Source organism: Pavona decussata, unplaced genomic scaffold, assembly GCF_977016875.1.
Source record: "Pavona decussata unplaced genomic scaffold, jaPavDecu1.1 SCAFFOLD_36, whole genome shotgun sequence".
Classification (NCBI taxonomy): domain Eukaryota; kingdom Metazoa; phylum Cnidaria; class Anthozoa; order Scleractinia; family Agariciidae; genus Pavona; species Pavona decussata.
The window spans coordinates 496,809-520,211 of record NW_028145458.1 but is presented as its reverse complement, the minus strand read 5'-3'; the positions used below and the strand labels follow the sequence as shown (position 1 = coordinate 520,211).

The window sequence follows — 23,403 nt, the reverse complement described above, 5'->3', positions numbered from 1 at the left end:
TATCTCGAACATACCTTAATTTACACAAATGTAATTCTCTCTTGTACATCCTAGGCTCTACAAACATTTCCTACATTTTCTAATATCTCAATAAAGCTCAGTGTCATTTCTTTGTTTACTTAAAAGTAGGTGGTGGTCAGCTAGAAAGCCTTTGCTACTTTGACCACCACACACATTTTATAATTTGTACTGTATTTATTTTTATCTTGTAATCATTTGTTGTAATACTTTTCTTTCTATGTTAATGTTGTGTAAATAGTGTGAAATAAATGAACCATGAACCATCCTAGCCCTAACACCATGCTACTGTCTTGGTTATATACCAGCAAACCAGAAAGACCGGTCCGTGTAAATGGTAGGCGCCCAATTATGTCCAACATTAAAATACCGAGTACACCCTTGCTGTTTTAAAGGGGGTTTTTTTCTCAAAAATGGAAGTTTGAATTTCTTTTGGGAAATGGAGGTACCACATCTGGATTTGGGATCTGAAGAATGTTTGGTTACTTGCAACATGTGAGCAAACAGAGCAAGTCCCTATGAGTTTCCCATTAGAGTTTTATTTGGTAGTGATGAGCTTTCCATTTCAGTGGTTCTTGATTCACCTTTATCACATAACACTTGAAAAGTTTTCACCTGAAATTTATGTTAAGTTTAGGGGACATGCCCCCTCGACTGCTTCTTTGATGACAAGTTAATAAAGGTTATAATTTTACACATAGGAGTCCACAGACTCGAAAATTAGAACCACTAAATACACAAGTCTAATAATATTTGACTCTTGATATGAAGAACAAAGGTCATTATCTGCATTTGATTTGCAAGGCACAATGAGCTGCTTAAATAATCATTGTTGTACTGAGCATTGCATTATTTGTACATGCATAGAGGATGATACACTAAGAATAGTACAAGGTTCTTTATGTCCAAAGCAGCTATCTTGGTGCTTGGACACTCACCTCTGATGGGATCCTTGATTTTAGCAAAAAAAAATAATAACAATAATAATAGGAAGGTGTGAAGGTCTTTTGGGCTCATAAAAATAACAAATGGCAGATAAATAGAAAACAAATAAAAAAATATATTTCCACTATTTGTTTTCCTGTGCATGTCTGTGTGTTCTAATGAACTGTCACCCATTTCTGCAGCAAAACAACAGCTTTCACAGTAAGCTGATCTTCAGTAACCATGAATTCCTAAGTATTCCTTAACCATGGCCTTCCATAGCCAGGAAACAACATTTAATCAAACTGTCAGACACAAATCCTCTGCAGAGAAGTGGTGGGGAAAAGAAACTTTGAAAACAGTGTCTGTCTTGGATGAAAATTCCTTGTTGATGCCAATTCCTTGAGCAAAAAAAATTTTCTTGTATTGATATTTGCACCCATGTCAGGTCCTAACTTTTCTTAATATTAAGACCAGCAACACAAAATTATGTTCAAGGACTTTTCACACAAGTACACAAAAAATATCAGAACAGTGAACCTTGAACCTTAAAGCCCCAGTAGTGATCAGTATCAAAATTTCTCCTAATATTTATCAATACACAATCAAGGAGAGGTCATGAGATCACCAGTGGTGAAATTTCTTGATATTTCAACAACCTCCCTATAATGCTACTATGAAAAATGGACATGTAGAGACCAGTAAGGAGAAACTGTATGTTGACACTGAGGCTTAAAGGTTAAAAGCTAATAAATACAGAGTCATATTGTTGGTGATTATCGCAGATTCTTTTATGCTTCGTCCTTCCACCACCCCATGCGTCAAAAAGGGCTTAGTTACTTGAGAATCCCTTTTTATTCAGCCTTCTCATTATCCATTTTCTGGTAATTATATTGTCTTATTCTAATGGAAAGAATAACAACATCCCAGTGAATGACTACAGTTTTTTCTTAATTAATTGCATCTTTGTTCAGGGGGCACAACTTCAGAGTACAGCAAACGAGGAACACTTTCCTCAGTATTCCCTACAGCGAAGATTGTTGTCATGACAACAACAGCAACAGAAAAACAACCAAACTACAATCATACAAAGTTTGAATATGAAAGATTTATGGAGTACTACAAAGGCCCTCCTATCTTAACACAAAGTAATGTTGACCAGTTTGATTACATATTTTCACCCATAGCAGATGAACTTATCACCACCAATGTCAAAAATTAAGCCTGTCAGCCTATTGTTTACTCATCATTAGTACTGTGTGGAGTTGGGGGTGCCTTTTTGGGTGGAAAGCTTGGGGATCACCAGTTCTACCTTACTCCCCAAATTCCTCAAAATGCACTTTTGGCTCAGTCTCATTCTCTACAGACTGACAATGAATATTATTTGCCACAATCTTTGGGAATGGGGTTTGATTCTCATTGTGTTGGAAGGATAATAATTTATTCATTTCGGTCTTCCGCAAACTATGGAAAGTTTTTTCCAAGAAAGTGGAAGAGATGGGAAGCCTGCTACATCAAAACTTTACTTTAACAACAATCATATTGGTGCAAATATTGAAGAAATGCAACCCATCATGACAGATTAGTGTAAATACCCCAGAAATCTGTGCAGGGGAAAATTTTTGCTTATAACCACTTTGGTTTTGGCTTTTGTGTGAGAAATGCAGCTGTTGTGATATCTGTTGTCCGAAATGACTGTCATTGCTCTTAATTATGTGTTGAGCTGTGTCCAGCTGTTTTAGCCCTTGAAGATATTCACATCACTGATAGGAACTTTAGGAACTTGCTTCTCCCTAGAAATCAGGTGGAAGAAATTAAGGCAGAGTTAACAAGAAATAAAGGAGAAACTGAGGCCAGTGATAATTATTTGTATCAGAGAATGTGCTAAGGATTAACAATGGAAGTAGTAAATGAAGTGTGTTTAGTACTTCAAGGACTCCATACTAATGATAAAATAATGGAGAAATTCCCCTATCTTGAAGAAAAGAACAAATTATTTTGGCAAAAAGATTCTAAAAACTATAAGTGATGTCAAATCCAAAGAGGCATGTCCTCCTTTTAAAACTACTTCTTTTCTAAAGCCTATCACAAGCATAGACCTGCAAAACATTAGGTGGTGCAGACATGTAAACCAATGTCCCCATTTTTATTTTAGAGGAAGGCTAGTTTTATATTTTGGATCCAAATTTTTTTTAACTCAGTAGGTGGGAGAGAGGGGATAAAATTAAACTAACTACACTTACATAAAGGGCCCTAATCGGTTCAGACAAGGTGTTCTCTGTTGTAGTACGGGTTTCATTACTATTATTTTGGCGGTCATAAGTCGGACATTTTTCTCTTAGCTGAGGGGTGGGAGGGATATTGATCTCACCAAAGTTGAATAATAATATTGTGTGGACACTCTATCAATTTCTCCAAAGTCCTATGAGAGATGTTGTATGGATCTTGAAGGAATAAGCACACTGGTCTGAAAGGACTAATATTATATTATGAAGTCTCTTACTCAAAGTCCAGTTCAATTTATAGAAGGAAAATAGTCTTTTAGCAGAAGACAAAAACTGAAAATATGCTAGCAAATGCGGCGCGCGTGTTCAGGAACTCAAGGTAAAGTATTTTGGGGAAATTAATTTGCGTTTACTAAATAAATAATCATTTTAAAAAAAATCATTTTTTGTCAAGAAATACAAAAAAATATATATATATATGACTTACCTCCATTTTATCCCCAAAAGTAAGCAAGCTTATATCCATCGTGTTGGAAACTTGTGTAATTTGGCAAGGCCGTTTGAACGTTACTGCAAACTCTTTTCGGCTAAAGTCGCTGTTGTCTTCCGAAAAAACAATTTCTCACTGTTCTCTCCCCACACAAAGGGCATGTATGTACTAAAACGTCGCATGACAATCTTAATCGGAGCGAAAACTTTTCCGTGTTTTTGTTTCTTCCCCGAACTGAGCGAAAACCAAACACAGAAGGAAAGAGCCAATCACAGAGCAGATTAGAATGAGGCATTCTTAATTCTGGTAACCAACCAGAAATGGCGTTGTATCGAACTTTACCAGATCTCACATTTCGACATTCCCGAACCGACGACTGAGATCGGGGTACGAGATTAATAATGAATATTTATCTTTAAAACTCTCGGTAGAGGATCAATTCTCATACCCTGTATGTTCAAGCGGGAAAATTGGCGCAGACTGTGGATAATTAGACACCATACTTGCCATCTGCTTTTTTTTTGTTCTAGGGCTTTTTCGCTTTTAATTTTGAAGTTAGTCTGGGAAGTCTGGCACTGAAAGACATTAAAATATGTTTAGTTCGATACCTGACGCGCTGACATATCATGTATTAATCACCGTTTTGAAGCTAGCTAGCTCAGCAGCTCAACAGCTATTTGCGTACGTAGCTTGACGAAAATGTAAGGTGAGAAAAAGTAGAACATATTTTCACCATTAGTTAATTACAAATTACTTATTCGTTACATTATGTAACCGTTATGCATCAGTCAATTCCAGCTGTGCCCATCCCCCCCGGGCAATAGTGGGGCATTTTTCCACACCGTCCATCCCGAGGGTCGGGCATTAGCCTTCCACCCAATTACCCCAGGGCATTTGACCATCTCTTCTTTTCACCCCACAGCATTTTCGCTTCCTTAATAACAATTTCGTCTGCAAATACAGTAAGTTTCTTATTGAATACGTCTAGATAGGACATAAAATGGGACGCTAGAGCTGTAGAATGACCTATTTTTGCGGTAACCAGGGGCACCCAACGACAATTTTCTCTCAGATCCTTTGAAACGTTATTTTAGGCGATCTGGAGTGGCTTTAAAGCTCTACAGGTTCATTTTAGGCAGCGCTATAATATTTTTATCTGTTCGGTCATTCTAGGGGAACTTGAGTCTTTTCAAAATTAGTAGGGCATTTTTCTGATTTTTGTCCATTTCCCGAAAACCTTAGGTCTTATTTCCTTTCCGAAAATCTTAGCTGACCTTTTTTCGGTACCAGAACAACATTTTCATCGATCCGAAAACACTAGGCCTTAAATTTCCCATATCACGAAAGTTCGTGGTGAAAATTCCCTCTAGAAAATTGTAGGGGATTAAGGGCCTCCCGAACAGATAATTTACCGTTGGGTGCCCCTGACTAACTACGGGAAACAAGACCCAGCTAGGACTTAATTTGGCCTGAATTAGCTTAGATTTTACTGAAAGTAAGACGAGAAACGAAGAAATTAAAACATTTTGGACATGTTTGAGCTACCACCTCGGGGCATTTGAACAACCATTTTGTCCTGGCGATGGGGCATTTGCCGGTTTATTTTAAAAAAATCCTAATTTCCGGGGGTCGCCCGGGGGGGGGGGGGGATGGGCACTGTTGGAATTGACTGATGCATTAAATCATGTTCACAGACTCCGATAAAATGACCGTCAGTTTAAATCCAAAATCTCTAACATAATAGCTTTGGGCCTTAGAATGTTATTTCTCCAGTGTTCCTCCAGTCTGCTATTGTTTTTTTGTGCAGAATGCTCGCTGCCACGTTCTTTTTGTCAGCTAGAATAATATTGCAATTTACCGGTACTCATACAGTCGAACCTCCCGGGAGGTTCGACCGTATGAGTAAATTACAATATTATTCTAGCTGACAAAAAGAACGTGGCAGCGAGTATTCTGCACAAAAAGCGAAAACTATACAGTACTTATCGATTTCTTCTCCCTCACTTCTTCTGAACCAACGATCAGACATGTTTTATCCCAGGCTCTTATTTTCTAATCTCTTGATCTGTTAATTTATTTAGTTGTTTAATATTCGGCTAGAGTTTGCAACATTAGAAAAGCTCCTGCTCTTATAAAATTTGTTGCGTAAACAGGACGCACTCTTCAATTAATTTATGTCTTTAATTTCTTCTGCATATCTCATATTTCGCATAATTATGCCATCCACACGTCGGAAGGCGCCTTCCGCAAACTAGACTCATTCTGCCTTTCACCCTCACTGTGTATGATCAGCTGATGACATAACAGTTGAAAAACAAATTCGCAAGGGGAAGTAGCTATCCAAAAAGAGGGAAAAGGTTGAAGAGCCTACTACATCTGCAAGTCATGTCAGTACAGTATGTTGAGTTTCTGGCGGCCACTTTAGTTTGAAAACGCTATAACTTCTTATCTTTGAATGGAAAATGTCTCAGTTTCCTTTCAAAGACAGGTGATTAACCTACCTTTAAAACCTCCAAAGGTTGACGGCCTTCGCCAAATATTAAAGAAATGATTTCGTTTTTCGCAAAACTATTAAGTTGCCCAGTTTCCGGTCAGCTAACCCAGTTTCAAGGCCACCAAAATAAAGCAACTTTTCCTTGAAAACACTCGACGTAAATCGACTTCATAGCCCCTTAATAATAGTGGTTGCGTTTGGTTTTCATATTCATTTTAAGTTTTTTCAGGTGCCGTTTTACTCAGTTATCAAAGTATGCATGACCTTTTGACCCGGAAACGTCTTTTACGCCGTATATCGATAGACTAAACACAAATATAGTAACGTACTATTATTCACGCCAAACGTACAACCGTTGTTAATTCGTAATCTTTGTTACGCTTACACATGTATCATCAGAAATTACAAACAGTACATGTATTTCCTTAGATTCGTTCTTGCAACCGTTAAACAGAGATCTCGACTCCTCTGGAAGAGATGGAGCGCACTGAAGTGCCTCGAGAAATTTTAGCTTTCTGGCAGACAAAACGATAGACCAGCGGAGTCGACGGAGTACAAAGTAATTATTCTAAGAAGCATCAGAGCCGCTTGAAAAAACCGTTTAGTTTCATAAAAGATCCAGAGTTCTTGCAAGGAACAAGGCACTAGATGCGTTTGTCAAAGATCGTGAAATTGCTTGCGTAGTAAACAAAGAAACACTCACCCGAGAAATCGTTGAAAAGCTTTTCCAGTCTGTTCAGCTCGGCGCGGCTGACCAACAAATCCTTGGCAGCTTCAAAATACAGTTTGGTTTTAGCTTTTGAGGCTACATATTTGTGGAAAATTTTGCCGGAGCGGACGAGTATTCAATTTTTTAATTTGATGCAAAACGCTCTCGATTTCATTCAAACTTGAACAAAGCTGCCGCTTTCATTCAAGGCGGTCCGCGCGCGGGAAAATGTAACAAGTTAATTTTTTTGGCAAATAAGGATCACATCCAGTTTTTCTGCTATAAACCTGTGCTTTGTTATCAATGTGTTGAATAATAAAACAATTGTCCTGCTCAATCTTGCGGAATATCGCCTGATTTTAGCCAATTCGGCCTACGGCCTCGTCGGCTAAGTATCAGGCGATATTCCGCGCGATTTCGCAGGATAATTGTTAAATATCTTACTGTTTTTTAGACTAATTGTTGCTTAATTATCTCTAAAAATAAACATACCCTAGAGAAGAAATGCCGTGCCTTTCGAAATATTGGAAAATACTTCCCTGACCGTGAATCAGCTTTGCTCTTTTTTAGATCACTTGGTTACTTCCAATTTTCTTTTTGGATTCCAATGGCCCTTGCTAAGATCTGCTTTCGCCGCATAGTCATAAACCTCACAATAATACTTCTTTATTAGTAGACACCGTCCTTAAAGGGTATAACTATAGTTACCAGAATTTTGGATGATATTTATATGAAGGCTGGCAGAGGCCAAAAACCGTTCGCCACCACAGATGCAGTTGAAACTCCCTGGCTCTCTGACAAAATTTTACTTTTAAGTGATGCCCCACATTAAATTAGTCCCAGATGGAGAACTTTGTTTAACGGAGACATCAGTCAGTCAAAGATTTGTCAGAAGCCAGTCAAGTGACTTCTAAAGAAACATTTAAACGAAAAAAGACCCCATGCTAGTGGCCAGACTTTTCAAGGAACTTCAGGACATATAAGACTACTTCCTTTTTTGGGCCGGGCAGAGGCTCTGTTGAGCAGAGGGGCGGATACAAAAAAATCACCACGACATTAGCCAGCCCCAGAAACAGCCTCAACGGCAGTCAAGAAGCTCGGGTAAAAACCTGTTGATTGGTGTTCAGCTAGGAGCCATTACTTATGATCTGCTGAGACCAGTCAAACCTGTGTTGCAATGCACGAGTACACTGGTCAACGAACAACTTGTACAGTCATGAAGAAAGTGAGGTCATTTCGCGAGTTTTGCTGCGCCCAAAGAAGAATGGGAAATATCGTATGTTAGTATATACCACACAAGTGAATAGTGCTTTTCGCATGCGCTGATTGGCTACCTCGGAGGTGATTAGCCAAGTACTGCAGCCAAAGAGAAACAAGATGACTTCCTGTTTCGCCACGGTCACTTAAGAGGAAAATATTTCGACGAAAGAGACGACTATTACAAAAAATACAAAAAAATACAAAAATATGGCAACAAAGTTTGGTTTGACGGCATTACATGGTAAGTTATTTAATCTTTCAAACCTCATATTCTAAGGCGAAAAATAAAAATAAAAATGCATTGTTTACGAAACTATGGAGCACTATAATTGCAATGTAAACAATGAAACATCTAATGTTTTGTAGCACGGTTTCAACAACAGGACAAATTTCACACAAAAATCGAAGAAAGGACACGTAGCAACTTAAACAAGTGCCTCCAGAAGTTCTATTTGTCAACAAGAAAGCAATAGGAACTTTCTACAATAAGAAATCGCTTAACGCGCGGCGCGCGAGATTTTAAAATTTCCCACCATTTGTCGGTGTATTGTCAAAAATAAAGTAATTTTTGGTCCACTTCTTATTCAGCTTGTGTGGTATACTAAAACAATTATTCACCTCAGTGTCGGTGAAAGTGATGGATATTTACCGAGCCGCGGAGCGGCGAGGTAAATATCCACCACTAATCTATTCACCTCCACTTTGGTGAATAATTGTTAAATTTTCAACCTTAAAAGACGGCTATTTAAAACAAATCCTAGGCTAGAGCTGGTTATAGGATAAATCGCGGTTCAGACACGGGAACTTTTCCTTAACAACGTCTAAACTTGGTTAAATTTGCATTATTAAAACGTGGACGAGCCGAAGCTCACGGAGCCAGTCCACGAGTAAAATCGTGGTTTAGCAAGTCGCGCTACTTTCTTTTTGCTCCATGTGCCACATACCGTAAACGGCTGCTTATAAGCCCCCCCTGGTTATAGGGCCATCTACCTGTAAACCAAAAAATGCATCCGATTATAAGCCCCCCAGATATAAGTGCCCCCTCTAGCTTTCCTTGTTTTGAGTGATATTTTAAAACCACTTTCACAGAACTCTGTACTACATCAAACTGAAAATTGGAAAAATTATTGCGGCAACAATAAGTTATTACTCCCTTTTCATTATCTATTCTTTATGTAAGCATCGTATAACTTTATTATAAAATACCATTAAAGTAACGTTTGAATGCTTTATTGTAGTCCCAGTTTCGTTCGTGGAAGAAACGAGTCAACAACTGGAAGCTCCAGCGATATCAGTTTTTATGATTCCTACGATTACGTCAATTTTCCTTCAGTTTTAAAAATTCAGAACGTTGTGGCCTCCGTCGTCAGCTGGTCAGGTTACTCGTCAAGCTCATACGCTCTTGAAGCCGTCTCAGCTGGTCGTCTTCGTTGATGCTAATATAAGTGATAAGTTCATACATAAAGGGCTGCACATTCCAGTTCATGACAGGGCCGGTTAAAACTGTTGATAAACTAGTTCTATTTAAGTTACCAGGAAGGCTCATCAGTGAAAGCGTCGACGAAGATTGAATTAAGTTTGTATATTTCTAACTCACCCTTTCGTTTTTGTTGACTGCTTCTTCCTACCGATCAACCTTGCAACGACGATTTTACTATTTACTTGAGTTTCGACATGCCAAACAAGCGGCTCATTAAAGACGTTAATTTTCCAAGTGTTAAAAACCACAAAGCATTAAACCAGTCCACTTTGTTAAACTATTTCTTTCCCTTTTGAAAGATTTTCGTAGAATCAAAGCTATTTTCTTTCGAGAGAAGTGAGTTGAATGAAAAAGGCAAGTTGGCTTTTTTGACGGTTTTGACAGTTCCTGTCACGCTTGATAAATTTTTTGCTAAAAGTATTATCTGATTGGTTCAATTGAAAGTAAGTCAAACTGATTCCTGCACTGTAATGGCTAATCCTAACTTTTGGTTTAAAAAATCCTTTTCAGTCGCGCGGAAACACTTGTTGGTAGGCGACGACGAAGATTGAATTAAGTTTGTACATTTCTAACTAGTACCGGCTCTTTTTTTGGACACAATGCTGTATTTATAACATATAAATTATTTTCAGTTGTGTAATAAATCTCTTATTGACCAAACTCGCTTAGAACCGTGCTGGGAGAATCTGTCAAGACCTGGTGCCGATATTCTCCTAGTACGGCCCTCGTGCTTGGTCAATAAGATATATATCACCTCCATATGAACTGTTTGCTTGCCGTCTCCTTTTTGCTACCCCAATGTTTCAATTGAAAAGAGGAGAGTTACCCACCCTGGCTACAGCAAGAGGCTTCTTTACTGGTCACTATCAACAACAACAGTTTATTTGTATTTGTATTTAAATGAATTGGGTTTCATTAGAGAAAAAACTGTAATAAATGACGTTGACAATAATACAGCAATAATAAAATAAAAGAAGACGATTAATTAACTAATTAGCAATTGAACTTTAAATTGCTCTGATCAAAGAACTTTTTTTCGATTTCACAAATATAAATTGCTGGAAAAAAAGTGAAATTTATTTGCTTCTAAGCAAACTAGGATTTCTTATCTACAGCTCGCTGTGATTTTGGTTGTCTTCTGCTAACCGAAAGGTAAGGACTAAATGTGCCTACTACACTAACACTTTGAGAATCCGAGGGATAGATTTTTTATTTGCATAGGCTGCAATACCTATTGGTGTGTACCTAATTATGTAAGCTAGTTTCATAGGAAATTAAAATAATAGCATTACTATTATACAGTCAAACCTCTATTAAGCGGCCACCCTCCATTAAGCGGCCACTTTCCGAATTCCCGAATTATTTGTCAGTAAAGTGCTGATTCGATACCTCTATTCAACGGCCACCTTTTTTGCTGTTGCAAGTTTAGCATTTATTGTTATTTTTTTACCTCTATTAAGCGGCCAGCAAATTACCTTTTCAAGCGAAATGGTGACAGATAATATGAAGGTGATAACTGATATCAACAAGAACTGCAATTTAATCTCCACTTTAATGACACCGATCAACTCCGACACTTTGCCCAGTTTCACGGTTACCAGGACCAGGGCGCAGAAAAGAATGGGCGGTGAAACGCGCACTTGTCTCTTGAGCGATGTGTGATGCGGAGTGGGACTGGGGCGAGCGCGCTCTTCTGGAATTGTGAAAAAAGATGGCGGCCGTCGAGGAGGAAGATCTTCTGATCCTTCTTAGCCTCGACGACGACGATCTAGACCGTGAAATCATTGAAACAGTTTTGGTGAAAGAAGCTGAACATGTGGAGGTAAAGGACATTTTATCTGTTCTCCAAAGATTGTCGTTAAGTCATGAAGAAAGCGAGTCAAGATCAGCCAGTGAAATCCTTCCTTAAAATAGGCAGTCAGGATTCAGACCAGAGTGGCAGAGTTTTGGATGAGAGCCTGCACAAGTTTGTAGGAGTGGTGAATGATGTTGTACGTATGTGTTATAAATCCGTCGAAAAAATCAAGGGACAGCGATTAAAGATGGTGAGATCTTACGACATCTTCGGAAACTCCTGGAACTCCCAGGATAGAATTTGCATTTGTAAAAGTTGGCAGCTATACAAATGAATGTATTTATAAGAAACAGCAAACCAAGCACATTTCTTGAGTTCAAATTGCACTGTAAATTGTTGGTATTTTACTGTTGTTGATTGTAAACATTTTCCTTTTAGATACTTTTATAAATCTTTGTTGTGTTTAAATTTAAATCTGAACTACAGTTGAACCTCTACTAAGGGACACCTCCTAGATGTGCATATGCATACCCTACAGGACAACTCAGCAATGGTCCCAGCCACACACGAACACTGCATTTTTAATCTTCCACAAGAAGACACCTATTCTAAATGGACGCTGAATGTGGTCCGAGGGCACCCTTCTGTTCACACGAGGGTCCTGTTTGAAAGAGGACGGTAGCTTTCCTCAGTAGCTCTTAGGATAGGGTAACTGTTGTACAGTGATAATTGTGCTTTCAGATTCATTTTACCACTTAGGGCACTAAACATAATAATGCAAATAAAATATGTATTTGTGTACACTACCATACTGTGGCACAATCACTCCCATTACCTTTGTTATACGGGCTTTGGGACTTTGATATCAATATTGTCTTATATTCTTCATATGTCAACAATCCATTCCACCATGTCAAATATACCATCTTTGCTTAATCTTTGAGGAAGCTGTAGCTCCTCATTGAAATATGACATACGTACACTCCTCCAATTCATAGACATTGGTTTGCTTGTTGGCCAAGGCCTTGGTAGCTTGAAAGGTTGTGTAGCCATTCACATTGTAGCCATATACAAAGGCTGTCATATTTTGTGTACCTCCACACCTTTGCCTTTGACACAAGAAAAATGACTCTACAAAGTCCTGATTTAGTTTCTGAAGGATTAAAAACAGTTCCCCTTATTCATTTATAAACTCTTGGGTCCCAATGAAACATAGTAGTTCATTGGTAGCTGCAATTGTCACCTGAAAATTGTAAAAGAAATTATAAGTAATAATTCTAAAGCTCATTAAGCAGAATCCCCTGTATTCAGTCCCATTGGTACCTGAAGTGAGGCCCAGAGTGGCAAGCGGTACTTTTTAGACAAGTAAGTTGGGGGAGGGGAGGAAGTGAGGGCGTGGGGCTCCATAGTGTAGTCAATATGAGAGAGGTTGCCATTGGGGGGTCCCCTAAGAAGGGGTCCCTTAGTTGTGCTTGTGTTACACAAAAGGGTAGGTTGAATTGTCAATTTAGTTACGGGCCACCAAAAGACAATAAAGGGATGGTGTTATGTATTATGATGTTTATTGAATGCTGCCTTCTCACCCACAGAATCCCTCACAACACCCCCCCCCCCCCCACCCCCATGGCATTCATATTCATGGAAGATAAGTATGCCATAGATTTTTATATATAGAGAAAATAATAGTCATTACCTCGAGGTCAAACATGGTCTGCCAAGCTATGAAATGCAGTGCTTGTTCTAACTTTGTACGATAGTCACTGAAATAGAAATAGGAATAATTCTTCACACTTTGGCTGTTATATTGGACTCCAAGAACCTGATAGATAACCTGTACGATGTTATCGTATTTTTCTTCTGAGTGGTCACAATGGTCACTAATAGTCATTACTGCATATAACAGTAGCTCATCTGCAGTGAGGGGTGTGTCACTTTGAACACGTGAGGTACCTTACCCAGGTAAGATCTGACTTTGGTTTCTGTCTGTTATCTACTGGTGGTTTCGTGTTGGAACAAATTGCTTCATGTTCTCTTGTATTTGTGACATCAACTGAACTTGCTTTTACCGGTGTAGCACACGAGGGAGTATCAACTGGAGTATCAATTTGAATGCAGCCAAATACCACAGACGAGCCGGCGGACTGTGATGAATAAAAAAGCCTTTTCCTTGATCTGCTCGGCTTGTCAACTGAAGCTGATAATTAATCTTTCGTCAACAACATTTCTGTCCACACTGTCAAGGCCCCGTGGAGTAGAGCATGATGGCGATGTTCGTCCAGACTCGTCACAATTTTTTAAATGCTGTGGTGATGAAAAAACTGCCATTCTCTTGTTTAAAGACCGCACACTGGGGCTCACAGGTGATAATAAAATTATTTTCATTCCTGAAGCCATAACCACACGTGAACTTGACAACAACTTTTTAACTTAACTTGACAACTGTTACAAAGAAAAACTTTCTATTCCTTTCAAAAAGTTGCGATAACACGATGCACGATGTTTCGAGCCACTGACCTCGACGAGGACAGCTACTCTATTTGAAGTTTCTTACCTAAATAAACTACGCGTAGAGGATGCACTGAGTTCTATGGTTTCTAACTCAAAAAGTTCAAAAAAGCTCAAAACGAAATTAACGGAGCTGAACGAGCTAAAGTTGTTCTATGTCTATTTTAAATCTTATGCCTCAAGCTGCCTCAGATCGCTGGTAATAAGCATTTGTCTCTTCGCGCCCAAGAGTCAACAACACCATTCTTCGAAGAAGCGAAATTTATTTCATATAAAATTGTTGCTTGTTTAACAAGTGTAACCCGATCGTTATCACCTACAGCTTCAAACTCAAATTGGCATAATATTTAAATTGAAAGTAAGTTCAAATCTTGTACCGTTCTCTTGTAGTAATCCGTTTTCTTCATCACCTATTGAACTCCATCGCCGCCATTTTTTTGAACTTGAGCGCTCTCGAGCGCGCTCGTCCCAGTCCCACTCTGCATCACACATCGCTCAAGAGCCGAGTGCGCGTTTCACCGCCCATTCTTTTCTGCGCCCTGCCAGGACCTTGCCCTATCTATCGAAAAGGCAAATGACTTTATCTCCTTGTTACAACTCCGAGCTCCACAACGGCAAACAGCAGTGTCGTATTACTTTAAATAAATCGTCCGTGAAATATTTTGAGCCAAAATTTTTTACAGACTGTTGATGCCAAAAAGGCCTAAAAAACTTGGGGTATTGTTACATAGATTTGCATATTTTTCTGTACATACTCAATACTAGAAAATACTGTACTTATCGACCACATGCTCTATGTGTAAGAGCTAAAACTTGAAATGCGCAAATACAGGGCACTTAATGTTTTGTTTCAATGTTTTTTGCATTTATCTTCACTTATGTTCACTTTTCAACGAGAGTTTTGCTATATAGAGGCAATAAAATTACGTTGAATGCTATTTCTACCCAATTTATATCAGGTACCTCTATTAAACGGCCAACCTCTATTAAGCGGCCAGTTCTTAAAGTCCGCTTAATAGGGTGGCCGCTTAATAGAGCTCCAACTGTACAAAGAAAAGTACCAAAAAAATATTTAGCGTCCAATTCATTAACAATATCAACAGTCCTTGTATTATTAGAAAGGCTTTCAAACGTGTGTACACCGCTGTATCTGAAGCTTCCCTGCTATTTCGATGTTTTTTCAAGAGGCAAACGCAACAAACCACGGTTTCTAGTGCTGCGTTCCTGTTCCTTTTCTTGCAGCTGCCTAGGTTATTTATCTTCAGTGATGGTCCATTCTACTAATTTCATCCCAGCTGATTTAACAGCAGGCTTGGTGAACCAACAACAAAGCAACATTTATGTATGTTCACTACCACTTTCAATTTACGTTGTTATTCCCTGCCAAATGCTGGAATTCCCTTTAGAAGAAGAATATTTTGCACCGAAGCAGAGAATTACACGAAAAAAGCTATTTATCCCAAATTATGAGCCAAAACTGACTACAAACTACTGTTTCTCAAGTCAAATCGAATAAGCCCGTCCACAGAAGCCTTGGTATACACGTGAATTTCACAATGGTGCGCTTAAAACTGATGCACCAAACCCGAGTCTAACAATATGCCACTAAAGGCAAATAACCACAAATGAGTCTCCCGGCGTAGAATTTAACATGTGCCAGGTCTGAAAAACGTAACCAGAACAGCAATTGGCCAGCAATTGAGAGGATACGTGTTTCGTGTGTGAGTGCTTGAGCAGTCGTTAGTGGGGAGAAGTGCTGGTGAATACTAAAGTAACTGCTGTGTAGGAGACAATTTTATTTGTTACTTAGTATCTAACTGGCCTTGGTTAGCCTCTGTTCTGGATTCAGTGTCTATGTGTATCTTTATAAATGAGAATTATGATCACATAGAAAATTCTAACAACTGTTTTGCTGTATGTGAACAATGTTATAGGCGTATAGATAATAGATAAGAAACTTTGTTAAAAGATGTTCCTCGATCTTATTTCCTCGCATTATCTCTAGGAAAAAAGTAGCGGTTTAATCAAATAAGGATTTCAGAAACTATGCATGGCACGACCTTTTTGCAACATTGCAGATTTTTAGAAAGAGATTAAATCAATTCCCAGAACAAGGGGAAATGTATGTTGGCAACGTTTGGTTCACTGAGTTGTAGATATTCTCTTGAATCGATTATTCAGCGTCTGCAAGAGAGAAGAAATGAAATACATCAACCAAGCCAAAAAATCACTATTTACCTATGCGATGTTATTGGCAGAAATGTGTGCTCTAACTGGTATTTCTAGCTTTTTTTCAAGGACTTCACGAAATTGTAATGTTAACTTTACTACTTTAGATTTTGGTGCGGGGAAAATATGAAGGCTAAGAAATCCAAAGAAAAAAATGGATTATTCTGACTTTTATTCTTGTAGACATGGGAAGTAATTAGTATTTTGATATCTCTTAGTGTTGATTACTTTTAGACACCCACAGGGGAAGAAAAGTAAAGTCATAGTTTTAAACAATCAACAGAAATAGTTGCAACCGATTCTACTTCTCTGTGGTAGCCAAATCACAGAAACGTCTGTTCTGGGAATGTTTTTACAGACTTCTTCGTCTACTGAAGCAGTCTTTTTTATTTTTGGTTGGAGGTGGGATTGCCATTTCCTGTGCTAAATCTGGCTTTCTTTGTTTTGCACTTCACCACTTTTTCTTTGTAAAACACCCGCCCGCTATACAACGTTGCTTTTGAAGACTTTAGTTACAACCACTTGTCCCGGAGGTGTATAATTACACAACAAAATATTAAACAAGATGAAGTTTTTCACAAAACACCAACACCAACAACCACATAATTTGGAAAAGGAAAACTTACTTTTTTCAAGCATCATTTCAGTGCTTTGCTTTTTTGCGTCCAAATTCAAGTGGATGTCATCACCAATCAGCACAAAAGGAGCCCAGTGCATCACAGCATAGAACTGCTTTGACTCTCGTAGACACTTCATAGCCTGGTGAAGAGCCATACTGGCGGTTTTACCGTCTCCAAGATGTTGGTAGAAACTCCTCATGAACTTCATAGTTGCCTGGTCTGAAATTGCCCAAAGTGAAGCCACAACAGAACGAGCCCCAGCAGCCAAGAAAGCCCGAGCAATTCCGACAACACCCTCGGACTTAATCTCTCCTCTGCCACTATGACAGCAACTGAGCACTACCAGTTTTGCTCGCAGTTTAACAGCTTGGACATCCGACATTTTCAAGATATAGTCCTCTTCCTTAGGACCCGTGTTCTTTGCTTTGGATCTTGAACTTCCATCGTAATGCCTTTCCCATCCGGGATTTGGTGCCAAAGCAATTTCTCCCGTTTCCTTTCGTCCATGAGCTGCGATATGAACCAGAGCGGCTGAAGTAATTCGTTTTAACACCTCGTCTTTGGTTGCCTCTGTTCCCGTAAGTGGTGAGATCTTTAGAATTTCTCCTATCATCTCTACTTCCCCTTTGGCACCTGGTAATTGCCTGTACTTTGGATACTTGACATCACCTAGATATGGATCTCCGACAAGCAGTGCCTCCTCCACACTCTTGCATTCCTCGGGGCAATCTGTGATCAGTCTTAAAGTGGTCAACGAAGGTACGGTATGGATGTGGATAGATGTGCTAAGTGCCGAGAATGGAGCCAGGCAAAGGGGACCATCGGGGACAATGATCAATTTGTTACCCTGACACAAGTCTGCAATGGGGCCAAGAATTGCATCATATAATGGTTGTAACGCATTGATGGTGCATTGTGATGGTTCTCCTTCTTTATCCTCGTCCTCTTCATTGTCATCAACATCATCATCATTTAGCTCATCGAGTGAACGATTCTCACATCTAACCCGGACTCCAACTCCAATTTCTTTCAGAGTAGTATTCAACAAGAAAGTGACTGCATCAACGTGCCCTCTTCCCTGTTCCAATTCCTTTTCTCGAAACTCAACCTTGCTTTCCTTGCTGATAACCCAGAAAATGATTTTGTTTTTCGTGTGCCCCAAGAACACCGTTCTTGATGATAACTTGTTTGAGATATAAGAAATTAACTCTTTAGCTTCAAGTGACGCTGGCGAAGACGTTTTTAAACCGTACTGTTTTTTTAAGGTGTCAGCCAAAGCCTGTGCTCGACCTTGCTCAGCAGCACACAAGGCCTCGCGGATTCTTCCCAGCTTCAAAAGGCTTTGCCAAAGACCACTGTAAGCAACACGATGTAGGTCTCTAAAACTTATTTTTAAAGAATCTTCAGAAGTAATGGTAGTTCTGACAATATCAAGTACATATACACCAGCTTGATGACATTTGAAAGCTTCCTGAAACTCTCCCAGGCATTGGTAAAGGTTGCCGAGATTGCAATAGGACACACCTTCTCCGCATCTATGGCCTAGTTCTTTTGCTATTTTCAGAGATTTTTCATAATACTCTTTACTATTAGAGGCGTTTCCCAGGCGCAAATAAGCCTTTCCGATTGAAAAATAGGCCCATCCTTCTACGGATCTATCGCCTACTTCTTTTGCTATTGTCAGGTTCTTTTCATGGTACTCTATGGCCTTTTGGAAGGTGCCAAGGCTGTGATAAGTGACGCCAAGGTGGCTATAGGCTTTTCCTTCCACTGATCTTTCGAAGACTTCTTTTGCTATTCTCAGATTCTTTTCTTGGTACTCTATGGCCTTTTGGAAGTTGCCCAGACTCTGATAAGCGTTGCCAAGGCTGCCATAGGCCTTTCCTTCTCCAGATCTATCGCCCACTTCTTTTGCTATTTTCAGATGCTTTTTATGGTACTCTATGGCCTTTTGGAAGTTGCCCAGACTCAGATAGGCGTTGCCAAGGTTGCCATAGGTCTGTCCTTCTCCGGCTCTATCGCCTACTTCTTTTGCTATTTTCAGATCCTCTTCGTGGTACTCTATGGCCTTTTGGAAGTTGCTCAGACTCAAATAGGCGTTGCCAAGGTTGCCGTAGCCCTTCCCTTCTCCGGCTCTATCGCGTACTTCTTTTGCTATTTTCAGATGCCTTTCATGGTACTCTATGGCCTTTTGGAAGTTGCCCAGACTCAAATAGGCGTTGCCAAGGTTGCCATAGGCCACACCTTCTCCGGATCTATCGCCTACTTCTTTTGCTATATTCAGATGCCTTTCGTGGTACTCTATGGCCTTTTGGAAGTTGCCCAGACTCAAATAGGCGTTGCCAAGGTTGCCATAGGCCACACCTTCTCCAGATCTATCGCCTACTTCTTTTGCTATTTTCAGATGCTTTTCGTAGTACTCTATGGCCTTTTGGAAGTTGCCTAGACTCAAATAGGCGCTGCCAAAGTTGCCATAGGTCACACTTTCTCGGGCTCTATCGCGTACTTCTTTTGCTATTTTCAGATCCTTTTCGTAGTACTCTATGGCCTTTTGGAAGTTGCCCAGACTCAGACAGGCGTTGCCAAGGTTGCCATAGGCCTTTCGTTCTCCGGCTCTATCGCGTACTTCTTTTGCTATTTTCAGATACTTTTCGTAGTACTCTATGGCCTTTTGGAAGTTGCCCAGACTCAAATAGGCGTTGCCAAGGTTGCCATATGCGCCTCCTTCTCCGGCTCTATCGCCTACTTCTTTTGCTATTTTCAGATGCTTTTCGTAGTACTCTATGGCCTTTTGGAAGTTGCCTAGACTCAAATAGGCGTTGCCAAAGTTGCCATAGGTCACACTTTCTCGGGCTCTATCGCCTACTTCTTTTGCTATTTTCAGACTCAAACAGGCGTTGCCAAGGTTGCCATAGGCCTTTCCTTCTCCGGCTCTATCGCTTACTTCTTTTGCTATTTTCAGATCCTCTTCGTGGTACTCTATGGCCTTTTGGAAGTTGCCCAGACTCTGATAAGCGTTGCCAAGGCTGCCATAGGCCTTTCCTTCTCCAGATCTATCGCCCACTTCTTTTGCTATTTTCAGATGCTTTTTATGGTACTCTATGGCCTTTTGGAAGTTGCCCAGACTCAGATAGGCGTTGCCAAGGTTGCCATAGGTCTGTCCTTCTCCGGCTCTATCGCCTACTTCTTTTGCTATTTTCAGATCCTCTTCGTGGTACTCTATGGCCTTTTGGAAGTTGCTCAGACTCAAATAGGCGTTGCCAAGGTTGCCGTAGGCCTTCCCTTCTCCGGCTCTATCGCGTACTTCTTTTGCTATTTTCAGATGCCTTTCATGGTACTCTATGGCCTTTTGGAAGTTGCCCAGACTCAAATAGGCGTTGCCAAGGTTGCCATATGCCACACCTTCTCCGGATCTATCGCCTACTTCTTTTGCTATTTTCAGATGCTTTTCGTAGTACTCTATAGCCTTTTGGAAGTTGCCCAGACTCAAATAGGCGTTGCCAAGGTTGCCATAGGCCTTTCATTCTCCGGCTCTATCGCTTACTTCTTTTGCTATTTTCAGATCCTCTTCGTGGTACTCTATGGCCTTTTGGAAGTTGCCCAGACTCAAATAGGCGTTGCCAAGGTTGCCATAGGCCACACCTTCTCCGGATCTATCGCCCACTTCTTTTGCTATTTTCAGATGCTTTTCGTTGTACTCTATGGTCTTTTGGAAGTTGCCCAGATTCCGATAGGCGTTGCCAAGGCTGCCATAGGCCTTTCTTTCTCCAGATCTATCGCCTCCTTCTTTTGCTATTTTCAGATACTTGTCATGGTGCTCTATGGCCTTTTGGAAGTTGCCCAGACTCAGACAGGCGTTGCCAAGGTTGCCATAGGCCTTTCCTTCTCCGGATCTATCGCCCACTTCTTTTGCTATTTTCAGATGCTTTTCGAAGTACTCCTTGGCCTTTTGGAAGTGACCCAGATTCAAATAGGCGTTGCCAAGGTTGCCATAGGTCTGTCCTTCTCCGGCTCTATCGCCTACTTCTTTTGCTATTTTCAGATGCTTTTCGTAGTACTCTATGGCCTTTTGGAAGTTGCCTAGACTCAGATAGGCGTTGCCAAAGTTGCCATAGGTCACACTTTCTCGGGCTCTATCGCCTACTTCTTTTGCTATTTTCAGATCCTTTTCGTAGTACTCTATGGCCTTTTGGAAGTTGCCCAGACTCAGACAGGCGTTTCCAAGGTTGCCATAGGCCTTTCCTTCTCCGGATCTATCGCCCACTTCTTTTGCTATTTTCAGATGCTTTTCGAAGTACTCCTTGGCCTTTTGGAAGTTGCCCAGATTCAAATAGGCGTTGCCAAGGTTGCCATAGGTCTGTCCTTCTCCCGCTCTATCGCCTACTTCTTTTGCTATTTTCAGATCCTCTTCGTGGTACTCTATGGCCTTTTGGAAGTTGCCTAGACTAAAATAGGCGTTGCCAAGGTTGCCGTAGGCCTTCCCTTCTCCGGATCTATCGCCTACTTCTTTTGCTATTTTCAGATGCCTTTCATGGTACTCTATGGCCTTTTGGAAGTTGCCCAGACTCAAATAGGCGTTGCCAAGGTTGCCATATGCGCCTCCTTCTCCGGATCTATCGCCTACTTCTTTTGCTATTTTCAGATGCTTTTCGTAGTACTGTATGGCCTTTTGGAAGTTGCCCAGACTCAAATAGGCGTTGCCAAGGTTGCCATAGGCCACACCTTCTCCGGATCTATCGCCTACTTCTTTTGCTATTTTCAGATGCCTTTCATGGTACTCTATGGCCTTTTGGAAGTTGCCCAGACTCAAATAGGCGTTGCCAAGGTTGCCATAGGCCACACCTTCTCCGGATCTATCGCCTACTTCTTTTGCTATTTTCAGATGCTTTTCGTAGTACTCTATGGTCTTTTGGAAGTTGCCCAGATTCCGATAGGCGTTGCCAAGGCTGCCTTAGGCCTTTCCTTCTCCAGATCTATCGCCTCCTTCTTTTGCTATTTTCAGATACTTGTCATGGTGCTCTATGGCCTTTTGGAAGTTGCCCAGACTCAGACAGGCGTTGCCAAGGTTGCCATAGGCCTTTCCTTCTCCGGATCTATCGCCCACTTCTTTTGCTATTTTCAGATGCTTTTCGAAGTACTCCTTGGCCTTTTGGAAGTGACCCAGATTCAAATAGGCGTTGCCAAGGTTGCCATAGGTCTGTCCTTCTCCGGCTCTATCGCCTACTTCTTTTGCTATTTTCAGATGCTTTTCGTAGTACTCTATGGCCTTTTGGAAGTTGCCTAGACTCAAATAGGCGTTGCCAAAGTTGCCATAGGTCACACTTTCTCGGGCTCTATCGCCTACTTCTTTTGCTATTTTCAGATCCTTTTCGTAGTACTCTATGGCCTTTTGGAAGTTGCCCAGACTCAGACAGGCGTTGCCAAGGTTGCCATAGGCCTTTCGTTCTCCGGCTCTATCGCGTACTTCTTTTGCTATTTTCAGATACTTTTCGTAGTACTCTATGGCCTTTTGGAAGTTGCCCAGACTCAAATAGGCGTTGCCAAGGTTGCCATATGCGCCTCCTTCTCCGGCTCTATCGCCTACTTCTTTTGCTATTTTCAGATGCTTTTCGTAGTACTCTATGGCCTTTTGGAAGTTGCCTAGACTCAAATAGGCGTTGCCAAAGTTGCCATAGGTCACACTTTCTCGGGCTCTATCGCCTACTTCTTTTGCTATTTTCAGATCCTTTTCGTAGTACTCTATGGCCTTTTGGAAGGTGCCCAGACTCAGACAGGCGTTGCCAAGGTTGCCATAGGCCACACCTTCTCCGGATCTATCGCCTACTTCTCTTGCTATTTTCAGATGCCTTTCATGGTACTCTATGGCCTTTTGGAAGTTGCCCAGTCTCAGATAGGCGTTGCCAAGGTTGCCATATGCGCCTCCTTCTCCGGATCTATCGCCTACTTTTTTGCTATTTTCAGACGCCTTTCATGGTACTCTATGGCATTTTGGAAGTTGCCCATTCTTCCATGTGCGATGACGAGTTTGCCATTAGCCCTTTCTTCTCTGAATCTATCCTCTACTGAATCTCTTTTACCCATCATTTTATGTAAGACTGTTGCGATGTCTGTAAAAATGTACATAGAGGACAATACTTATTTTAGGAACACGTTTTAAAGGCTTTTCATATGGGCATTTCACTCTCTGCTCGTATGATTGACTGTTTATATGCGCTCATCATCGAAATCCCGAAATAAAACTCGAAGAGGAGCAAATGATGTCCACTTTTTAGCTTAAAATATTTGAGTCCAGTAAAAGTTATGCAGACTGTTATAGTCTGCAGGTATTTCTTGATAAACTTGGGAAGTCTCGCTTGAAATGTTTTAGATATGTGAGCTATGGGAGTCTATATACACTTAACTTAATATACCGGGAATTTAACAATGGAAGAATCAAATGAAGTCTATACCGTAAAACACCCCTATAAAACTTGGGAGACCATAGATATTATCGTGTCTAGAACCTTCCCAGTAAGGGATTTGTTTCAGTAACTTCCATGGAAAGACCTATGTACGGAAAGCACAAGGACGTATTGAGTACTTTTGAGAGCTACATGTTCTAGTGGTGCTACAAGCCCACTGGTAGATGCCGCTCATATTTTAATAAATCATACA

The 23,403-nt window shown here is 40.5% G+C and overlaps 1 long non-coding RNA gene and 1 pseudogene across 1 annotated transcript; both read right to left on the bottom strand.

Moving 5' to 3' along the window:
- Positions 1–1,778: 1,778 nt before the first annotated feature.
- LOC146484210 (uncharacterized) lies at positions 1,779–4,051 on the bottom strand. Its single transcript, XR_014863659.1, has 2 exons — positions 3,655–4,051; positions 1,779–2,735 (listed from the first exon to the last, which is right to left on the bottom strand). It is a non-coding gene; the product is annotated as an uncharacterized LOC146484210 (long non-coding RNA).
- A 12,273-nt stretch (positions 4,052–16,324) lies between these two features.
- Positions 16,325–22,830, bottom strand: LOC146484209 (uncharacterized; annotated as a pseudogene).
- Positions 22,831–23,403: the final 573 nt, after the last annotated feature.